Source organism: Saccostrea cucullata, unplaced genomic scaffold (genome assembly GCF_032062105.1).
Source record: "Saccostrea cucullata isolate Sc308-1 unplaced genomic scaffold, CSIRO_AGI_Scuc_v1 ctg659, whole genome shotgun sequence".
In the NCBI taxonomy this organism is placed as follows: Eukaryota; Metazoa; Mollusca; class Bivalvia; order Ostreida; family Ostreidae; genus Saccostrea; species Saccostrea cuccullata.
Window position 1 is genome coordinate 21816 of NW_026927632.1, and position 11496 is coordinate 33311.

The 11496-nt window shown below is 32.9% G+C and overlaps 1 long non-coding RNA gene across 1 annotated transcript; it reads left to right on the forward strand.

Moving 5' to 3' along the window:
• The first annotated feature begins 1086 nt into the window (after positions 1-1086).
• Positions 1087-10961, forward strand: LOC134275036 (uncharacterized). Its single transcript, XR_009993758.1, has 3 exons — positions 1087-1151; positions 9140-9227; positions 10920-10961. It is a non-coding gene; the product is annotated as an uncharacterized LOC134275036 (long non-coding RNA).
• Positions 10962-11496: the final 535 nt, after the last annotated feature.

Below are 11496 nucleotides of genomic sequence, written 5' to 3' on the forward strand. Positions count from 1 at the left end.
TTATGAAAATCTTCAATTTGGTAAACATCGGTGATTTAACGGTTGAACGATTTCCATACCATAACCGGAAGTCAAGTTTGAGTCTGCTTAACAGAAATCAAAAAATTGCATGTTTCCATTGTTCTAGCTGAAAATTTTCAATGTAAAGGTGATGGAGAGTTGCTGATGCGAAATTTCACTACACTGCGCCTTAACAGGGTCTTACGTATCATATGCATTAAGCACGGCTCTCGTACCTGAAGTCCAAGGGTGGCTACACTGCTCTAAGTTAGAGAAAATTCGACCTAATCATCTGAAAAACGGGCATCTTAAAATGCAAAAGAATATTTCCTTCGCTCAGATCTCGATGTTAATGAATCTATTGTATCGTAGAAATTAAGCTGCAATTGTTGTTTAGGGCAGTCTTGCTCGTTTTACTTGAATGGCTGGGAGGGGTGTTTTAACAGTCATATTTTACTTAGTAAAGTAAACAGGTAAACATTTAACATTTTTATCAAACCTGTGATGTTCTGAAAAGTGAGTTTAGCCTTACTTTATTCGCTTTTGAAAATGATAAGATAAAAATATCAAACATTTGCATATTACTGCTTGTTGCGTTTCTTTTGCGTGTCAGTATATATTAAATGGTTGTTTTTTTAAACATTATTCAGTGTGCTCTTTCTCTTTTTTTTTTGACCATTACATTCTGAATTATTGAAACTCGTTACAATCTCTATTGAAAAGTTGTGTGATAGAATCAATAACTTGACTTTCAATCAATAATTGATGAAAATGCAGTCAAAACAAGGAAGAAATAAAATTCAGCATGCAGTCTTTTCTAAGAAAAAACATCTTATCATTCAAGCGATACCATTAAAACATACATAGTGTTGTTTGTATCATTCATTTATACCTTAAAACTCTTGGAAATAGGTTAGATTTTAAATGAGAAAAAAGCAAATTATATAGAAACTTACCAATGGATAGAAGAAATGATTGTCAATTAATTTTCCAGGGATTCGAGTTTTCGAAATCTTCCACTGGCCTTCACATTGTAAATTATTGCCTTTGTAATAGTAAAGTCCCCAAATATGATAATGCGCATGCGTTTATGACTATGTCATAAGAAAGGTTTCATAGGAGTGGAAGGTGCACATCGAACATTTTGCAAGGTAAAATGAAATATTTCTATTCTAAGTCAGCATGTGAATAAAATAACTGAATAAAGAAATTGATTTATGTCATATCTAACAGATTGCACTTAGATTGCTTCCTTATTAGTAGCTTTACGTTATTAAACTTTCCTATTTATTTTTTAAAAAAATTGAAATTTAGAGTGCTTCTCAAGCTTTCGGTTTTTGTTATACTTTTTGAGAAATAGTATTTAAACATGCTTATATAAATGTTTATGGCTTTGTTTTTCGCTTTAAAGTGTTCTTCCACTTTCTGCATCAAATAATTTAAATATCAAAACATAAAAGATTGTCTAAAGATAAATATTGAAAATAAATATCTTAAGCAAGATAAGCAAGCTCATCTGGATATGTTATATTTGTTATACCTTTAAAAATTTGTTCCTATACAAATCTATACGGAAAAAGTCTAACATTTGTAATGTTTTGGTAAGCGGGCATAAAGGAGATGTTGGACCGCTTACGTCACAGAATGGGCGTAGCTTAATCTCATTTTCATTCGTTGGTGTTCAAAAGTGACGGACCTGATGTTACATCACGAAAGACAGTAAAAAAAATACGAGGGTTGTTAGAAAAGTTTGCGGACACATTATATTACGAAAAATCTATCGTGTACTGTGAAGTATGACCTATGTCTGAATAAATTCCCACATTATTATTAGCATTACTTTATTCGTATGTAAAAATCAGGTCCATTTGCTAAAATCTTGAAAATTTACAAAGATTTTTACTATGATGTCATGGGATTCACGGAGCAATCATTTGACGTAAGGCGACGTGACAACCAGATTTCAACCCATTAAGCTTTATTGCAGTTCTATAAATCTTTCGTTTATTCAGATTGTTCTTATCTTTTTTCTGCTGTAAAATTGAATATCTATATCAAGACATGTTACTTTTCTACTATAATGTATTTTGTACTGATTCAGATTGTATTGATTCGGATATTATTGAGATCTTTAAAAATGTCTATGCAGTTAATCCATCAGGTATGGAAACTATGCAAATCCATATAGGCACAACGTCCATACGATAAGGGGGTATTGAAGTATCGATGGAGTTAATCATTCAAAATGTTAATCCTTCCATTCTTATAAAGATACAACCATTTGAAAACTTTTGTCCTTTATATGTGTAGGAAATTCCCGACAGCATCTTGAACATTTTAATCTCTTTATAGACATTTTCCTGTCTGCACACATAATTTTTACGTAGTGCAGTGCTCCATGACGCTCAATGACGTTCCAATTTTTGGCTTTGTTTCTACGCGTTGATCATTTATAAATGGCTATAAAGCAGTCATATACCCTCCAATTTAACTCAAAGTTTCTCCCAGTGACGTTTCATGAATACTTTAGCGACAAGTAAAACATCATAAATCTCTTTGCGGTACAATTGTGCATTTTTTTTTATTTTAATAAAGAATCTTTGTGATGTAAACGTGCCAAAATTTAGCATGCTCCGTGAAGCAAGTTTTATCAAAATAAAAAAGCTGTATAATTATCACCCTAGAGCACCAAATTTTTGTATATTTATTGGAAAATAGGTTAAGGTAATTATCTGGACAGTTTGACCGGTTTCGTGGAAATAGCGCGCTCAAAATAGAACTTGTCTGCGAACTTTTCTAACACCCCTCGTACATTTATGTAAAAAAAATTAAATGAAAGGTACATAAAAACATTTATTGACTGTGTTTTCGGGCAAAATGCCTCCGGCAGACAGTTTGGTTCTTGGATCCGACAAAACGAACTCAGTCAATAAATGCATAATACTAACCGGAAACTTATTAGTCATAGACAATGCATTTTTTAAATATGACCCGTATTTTTTTTCTAAATAGATACAATTTAATCTTTACTGTACACCTAAGTGAATTACATTAAGAATTAATCATAATATAATGAAATGAATTTGAGCTACCATATATATGTAGGACTCCAAAATGCGATGGGACTTCAAAGTCCGATGATCACGCCAAAGTTCGATGGTCTGCGCCAAACCCCAATGGTTCGACACGCCAAAATCCGATGGTGAGGAAAACAATTAATGTTTATGACGTCATAGTACCACTGCGCAAAACCTCAATGCCCCGCCATGTCAAGGTCTTAAAAATAAGTATAAATAAATGAAAAACTATCCCTTATGTCTCAGATAGGTGCGAGATTAACCCTAAATGCTCAAAAAGTGTATATTAACAATAACCTAAATATCTTGGGTGGGTGCAAGACTAACCCTAATCACTCGACTATAGTGTGCGAGGATTAACCCTAAATCTCTCGGGTTGTGCAATAAAATGACTAAACCTAATCAATCGAGTGTTGTGCTAGGACTAACCCTAATATCCCTGGAAAGTGCGAGCAATAAGCAAAATCAATAAAATTGTATTCGAGGACGAATTCAGAAATGATGGCTTTTGAATGCAGGACAACGGCGTCAAGGATTGACGTCGGATAACTGTGACATCATAAACGTTGATTGTTCATCCGCATATCGGATATTGTTCATATCGGACTTTGGCGTGTCAGACCATCGCACTTAAGCGCAACGTGTCTCATAGGAAACGAGCCATCGGGCTTTGGCGTGACCATCGGACGAGCCATCGGGGTTTGGCGCAGACCATCGGGGTTTGGCGAGACCATCGGACTTTGGTGTCACCATCGCACTTTGGAGTCTTAAATATATATTGAATTCCAAAACTTCATACGAATCCTTACAAACAAAGATACATAGCAGGTTCCGGTAAATGTTCAACCAACCCTCTTTTTTTACTCCTCACTAAAATATTAACATGTAGTGAAGGAGAAACTTCAAGAGTACTGTGCAAAAATATATTCAAGAAGTGATGTAAATCAGATGTGGATACTTAAAAACTCCAGGGAGCTTTTGGACAATTTGAAATCACAAGATTTCACCAAAATAAACAGCATAAAAACTTACGAATTTACAACTGTATACACAACCATTCCCCACGAAAAATTAAAGTCCAGGCTTTTTGATATCATTGACAGCTGCTTTTTCAATAAAATTGGAAGTCGTATATTTACTTACCTTGTCATTTTTCTCTGCAAAATTATTTTGTTAAACAAAAAATCTGATTTAACACACAATTACTCGGAAGTTCACAACAAAAAGATGCTTGCGTTTCTGATTTACAATATCTATGTCGATTTTGGAGACCGGGTCTTCCAACAACCTATTGGAATTCCCATGGGTACCAATTGCGTACCAATCGTCAACATCCCTTACTTCTGCAGCAATATACCCTCATCACCTGCATACGGAGTGCATTCATCTCAGTCGATTCGATACTTAAGAGCATGCTCTACGTATGAACAATTTCTAAAACGAGGTAAATTATTGACAAACAAGTTGATGAAACAAGAATATCAGCAGTCTCGTTTGAAGTCATCGTTTCGTAAGTTCTATGGTCGATACAATGACCTTGTCAGCAAATACAGTGTATCATTGAGTCAAATGCTGACTGATGTTTTTCATACTAATTGTAAGTCCATTATTTATACACTGAATTGACGACGGATTTTTTCGTTATTTCCCGATCATGACAAGGAGTACAAGGCGGATGTGACCGGTCGGCAGGGGATGCTTACTCCTCCATGGCACCTGATCCCACCTCTGATGTTTGCTCTGCTCCTATTTTGTTTTGTTTTATAGACATTTGTTCTTGAATTCTGTTCGTTAACTCCATATGTTTCATGTTAACTTTCATTATAAATTATGATATTATAATGGCTATATCAAGCTTATGAAAATTGAAAGATAACCTTGCGGAAATAAATAGTCTCAAGATGTGTATCATTTGTATTAAAATACCCTATATTTTAATTATTTAGACTTTGACACGCTTTCACTTACTCTTCTACCAGAATGATATCCTGTTTATAATGCAAAGCGTTAATTTATATTAATTGTTGATTTTGTTTTACATAATTTGAATAAAGATGTTTCTACAATCCTGTTAGAAATTGAGATAAATGAACCATAACAGATAGTTGCTTTTTTGGTTGAGTTTTCTGTTGCCCTATATGAATTTTAGTTTATTGTGTAATAAATGAAAAAGGATATGAAACACATCATTAATATCCAAAGACAACTCATCATATTTGCCCCGACAAAAGGTTACCTATAGGCATAATTGTCTTCGCGGAGAGATGACGAACTTGAGATCTTAGATTTGGCATCGTTAACTCGATTATGTTTGTAGTGTTCTTGCTGTGGACAATTACCTAACTATTTAATGAAGTAATTAAAGCCTCAAAGGGATAAATTTTTTTTATAGAACCCGTAATCAATCACATCCATCATGATTGAATCACCACTAATTGATTTTTTATCAAAAAATCTTTGGATCTGTAATGAAATAAATAGGCACACACAGAGTTAATTTTCTCATTTAAGAAGGTATCCAACATGTTGTTGACCTTTTCCCATGGCACTCAGTTAGATTTGTTGCTGTCTTTGGCACCCATTCCCTGGATTTCTTTGTGATGGAAACCAACCCTGATGACTATGAGGCGATCGTGATCTCTTGAAAACGCTGTTAATTAGCAGAGGGTTTTTCAATTATTATAACTGGGGAATAAAAAAACTGATCTACCATAATGAATAGGGTCAGAGTTTAATATCCAAGTAACCTCTTAAATGCTTACTAGTATTGTTTTCAATAATCCTTTATCATTCAAAATGCAATATCTTATCCTTTTTAATGAATACAGTTTGTTGTATGATGCCCACTTTGTGGCGTTTAATAATTGTACCAGACACAAGATACAATTACGAAAAGTATATCAAATTTTGTAAAGGGAATGAAACATATGGAGACAACAGTGACTACATTTAGTATTCAAAATCAAAAGTCCATAAACGATTCAAAATAGGAGCAGAGCAAACACGGGCCTCAAAAACATCAGAAGCGGGATCAGGTGCCATGGAGAAGTGAGCGTGCCCTCACGACCGGTCAGACCCGCCGTGTTTTCCTTGACTGGAAAATAACGGAATAATCCGTCGTCAATTCAGTGTATAAATTCTTTACTCCTCGATTCTAGAGCAGACGCTCTAACCACTGCCCCACCCGGGCTACGAATTCAGTGTGTAAATAATGGACAAACAATTTGTATGAAAATCGTCAGTCAGCGTTTTACTTAATGATAAATTGTATTTGCTGACAGGGTCATTGTATCAACACAGAACTTACGAAATGATGACTTTAAATAAGACTGTTGATAACTGGAATTAATCCAAATGTCATTAAACTTGGGCTTGAGAGGTAAATCCTAAAAATGGGTCTAAAAACGCTTACAAATATAAAATTACAACCAAAAATTTGGCGGAAACGGGGTGAAATGAGGTAAATCACAGAATTTTAAAGATGTCCGTCCTCCAAGTCTGTAGGCGGAAGAAGAAACGGAAATATGTACAGTGCTGTCGGAATTTTATATATTAAAGCAAGGTTCAAAAGTCGGATATTATATATATAAAAGCACACATTATTACATTTGCATTTATAATATTTTCCATATAGTTTAGCATTATAATTTACCGAAATATTTCTTTTGTAGACACAAGTAGGAAATTTTCCAAAATTATCTGTCAATTAATTTTGTTTCTACATTCCTCCTTGGCTATCAAAATTTCCGTCATTTTTCAAGATGGCTACCGCGAAAACAAAATGGCAATTCTACACTAATTTGACTAACAAATGATCAATTTTCTGTAATATTTATCATGCATTGACTATTTTGTGACATATTTTGGTTTTAAATAAATTTTGTTAAAATACATTCTGAACATGAAATTCTACAACAAAAGCTAAATAACAATTCATAATTCAGTCAAATTGCGCATTCCTTTTATATTGTTTCTATAGTGATAGGATTAGATTTTATAATATGGTAGTTTTTATTACTATTATCAAAATGTGCCTTAATAATTGATGACAAAGTTTAAGTATTGATTTTAACTGTATTTACCATTATCTCATGTTCTCGCTTCTGTGTCAACACATTGTACTCATTGTTAAGTCCAGTATTTCACATATAGATCAGTTCAGTTGGTTTTGAACATTCAAAAAGGTTTGAGCCAGCTCGCATCTTTTTATAGAAGGGGAAGATCCCGGTCTCCGTCTCTGTCTCGTTCAAGTGGCCCTATTGTTTCCTTTATTTACACTTCCACTTTTGTATTAAATTCCAGTTCCTTATTTCTATTTTTGGTAAATCGGTTGGGTTATCCATACAAGTACATGTAGTATACTTTTTGTGCATGGGTGGGACACTTCTCTTCGGACTTAGCTTTGGATAGGACGGTTTCTGGATTTTTTTCACATCTGTTAGGAAGGCACTAACTATTGAGGTCCATTAGTAGTATAAGTCATTAGTACATCAGTTTTCTTTGTAAATGTATAAATGTAAATATTTTGTGCTGTTAATAAAATATAATTGTTGCTATAATAAATATTTGTAAATTTGCAAACTCTTGTTATTAAAATTCTTGGTTTGATAAGTCACTTGCGTGACTAACTGAAATACAACAGATTTATTGGTGAGTAAGAACTTGAGGTATTTTCCACCAGTCTGACTTAACAATACAGTCACTGTGGAAAAGTTCCGAAAGTATATCAATCCCGACTATGGTGAAGGCGTAAACTGAAAAATATTAATTAATTTCAATCAAACGGTAAATATTTCCCTGCGAAAGTGCAATATCATTGGTCCTTTGCCTTTGCAGCTTTGCACTTCTGCCTTTGCAACTTCGCACTCTCGCATCTTCGTCCTAAAGAGGAGAGTTTGGCGGTGCAAGTGGCCCCAACGGAACACCATGGATTCGTACCATTTTGTACAATCCATTTATTCTGTAATTAGTCTGTAGTTAGTGTCAACCAGATCTGTAGAGACGTATGTGACTTGAGGCATACGTATTTTTTCTATAGAAAATTAGAAAATGTTCCAAAAAGGATTCAGATATTCGTTTAGAATACAAGCTGAAGCAACAAGCCTAAGCAAATAGGGAAATTTTTGCTTATTGGCGAATATAATTTTTCCTGAAAAATTCGGCAGTAAATATTTGGAGATTACGAACAGTATTCAAGGTAAAAAGTCCATACACAATGCAAATCAGGAGCAGAGCAAACAGGGACCTCTGGAATATCATAGGTGGGATGAGGTGCCATAGAGGAGTGAGCTTCCCTCGTCGACCGTACATATATAACCACCGTGTGATTGTAAGGATCGATTCTTTACTCCTCGATTCTAGAGCAGACGCTCTAACCCCTATCTCAAGCGGGCTACGAGTGCAGTGAGTAAATAATGGCCTAATAATTAGTATGAAAACCTCAACCAGAATTTGACTTTATATTTGACTTTATATTTCGATAAACATTTTTAATCCATTTCCGACACCATTATTTATCGGGTTTGATATGTATCCTTAACTGTTTTTATAAATTTAAATCAAGTGGATTCTTACTTCAAAAGCATCTTGGAACGTTTCACCTGCAAAACACTTAGATTAATAACAAATATACGTCTAATTGTTAAGTATAGACTGAGGATCTCGTGTTAATTGTTTTAGTAGTTTTGTGGAGTTGTTATTGAAATAGAAATTTTTATTACTACATAGATAGATATAATAGAACAAACCTATTAATTTCATAAAATATATATTCTAAACATCATCGCGGTACAACTAATCCTGGAATAATCTATACAATGTAAGACAGCTACATTGTATAAATCTTCATAATTTTAGAACAATGAGTTTTCCGTAAATAAATGTAACTAGCGTTTTATATTTTATTACCAAGGACGTAGAATAGAGATGTGTCCTGGGTCTCCTAATCCTCATGCTTTTTACTCTATCTTTACAATATCTAAAAATATCAAAGCAATTCTAAACTGAACTCAAAATCGACTCCAATTCGAAAGTTATCAAACACTGGCTTTTTTTAATCCTAGGTTTGTGGATAGAAGTTGAGTTTGAAAAAAGAGAAGATGGGAAATGGCCAAGATACACAATCTCTTTCAGAACTTCAGAGAGAAAGAGGTATGGCTAATTACATTTGATGATGAATTATCGTATTATAGATGATTAAAACATTGACAACATTATAAATGCACAACTTCTTTGGACAAAAATACTTTTACAATGCATATACAAATTTATACCATTTTCCCCCATGTAATAACTTACCATCGCAACCATAATTAGCATTAATCTTGCATAATCAATTATTATGAAGAATCTCATCTTTGATAGCTTTCTTAATTTTAATAAAATCAACTTTAAAATAATGCGCATTTATCATTTGAAATTTTGTAATCAAATGAATGATCAGCCATAACTTAAAAATCAATAAAATATTTAAGAATTTTACAACTTTTAATGACAAAATATGTCAATAATAAAAATAATCATTGTGTATCAATTGTGTATCATTGTGTATCATTGTGTATTTTTTTTTAATTGAATTTTTTTAATGGATATCGAATTTGTGAGCATCCGAGACAAATTACATAAAACACTCTAGCCAACAATACAATAAACAATATATAAATATAACCCTTGAGGTCGATCCTTAGATATATCGACTTCACTTGAAAGAATTTCGACCGAGCACATTTGTTATTGTAGTGAAGATTATTTCCCTTTTTTAAACATCATGTCTATATGCTTTTTGGAATCTATAAATATTAACACAAGTCTATTATGCTGTTAAATCTTTGATCATGTGATCAAGTTTGCGTCAATCAGAGAGATAAGAATAATAGATAGAAATGATAAATATAGTTTAATAAAGTTTACCTCAGTTAATTATTACATGTATGTTATCAACTTTTACTAAAGTTAGCTGTAGTAATTTTTCGTTAGGGAATACAAATTTCCCCAAAAAAGTGCAAAAAGGCAACACCATAGAAAACTTAGTCTGTTCAATCGTAACATGGAGATGTCATCTAGTAGAAGAAATGTCAGTAAAGGTCGGATCAAAGCTGAATATATACCTTTTTAAGGACAAACTAGACGTTCCTCAATAATATATATTATTTTTCCAAGACTTTGACATTAATCAAATACTACTTTAACATGATTACTCACAAAAAATTGGGGTACCTTACCATGCATTTGTGCGAGATACCAGATGATGGCATTTCTTATTTAATCCTTTAGGGGAAAAAAATTAAGTTTGCCAAAATCACATTTTTAGTGTTTCAAATTTTTACAATTAGAAACAAGTTTAGAAATCAGAAAGTAATTAAAATTTTGTACATTTTTTATATATTATAAAAATATACAAAACAGAAATTTGGGGAAGTATCGTCTGACCTTAAGTAGAAAAAGTGGTTAAACTTACAATACAATACAGACAAAATTTCACTCGTGTTGAGACATCATTGCCGGTGAAGGACCTAAAATCGGCACTTAAGGCCATTGAGCATTGATGAACAATTTTCTAGTCAGCACCTACTGCGACAAGGGACCTAAAATAATGCGGTCTCATCCATCTGTTATAGTCCTCTACTAAACTCATGGATTCTATCAGACACAACCAGCTACATATCCATGTACATTTTGCAACTAAATGCAAATATTTCTTATGGTTTGCATGTAGACTTTATTATCTAAAATTAGTTATCAGGATTAGATTTAATCAAAAAACCTCAATTTGATTAAGGGTTTACGTTTTATGCTAATTTTTTTCACATAAATGTTTGCTTGAATGTCTGAAGTCTTTTACAGAAAAAAGAGCAGAGCAGGAAAAAGAAATCAAAAGACTTGAAGGTAATTTTCATGTTACGGTTAAAAATAAATGATGAAATTTAATTAACATAGACATGTTAAGAAATTGTTTCCTGAACATTTTTTTGCAAATAATATAAAAACAAAAAAATTAAAATGAGATGCAAAGATGATGGACTTTTTACCATGGTTTTTCTTTGATTGGAATTGACGATAGAAGTAATACCCACTATACTTGCAGATATATACGGCCAATTTTCATGCGAAACACACATGAATATAAAACAATTTTTACTTTCTTTAATAAACACGTTTCTTTTAGAAATCTGCAAAACTACTCCATTTTACTTGGACAGCATAGAGTAGTCATTGAAATATTTTTGACAATGTCAATTAGTGTTTGATTATTTTTGCCTAATGACGTTCTTCATAACTACTATGAAATGTGGCCATTTGAAATTGCTCAAACAACCTGTAGTCATAAACCTTTAACTGGTAAACTGTTCAATGAAGGATATGGAGATAACGAACATTATTCAATATCAAAGTCCATAGAACAATACAAAATAGGAGCAGA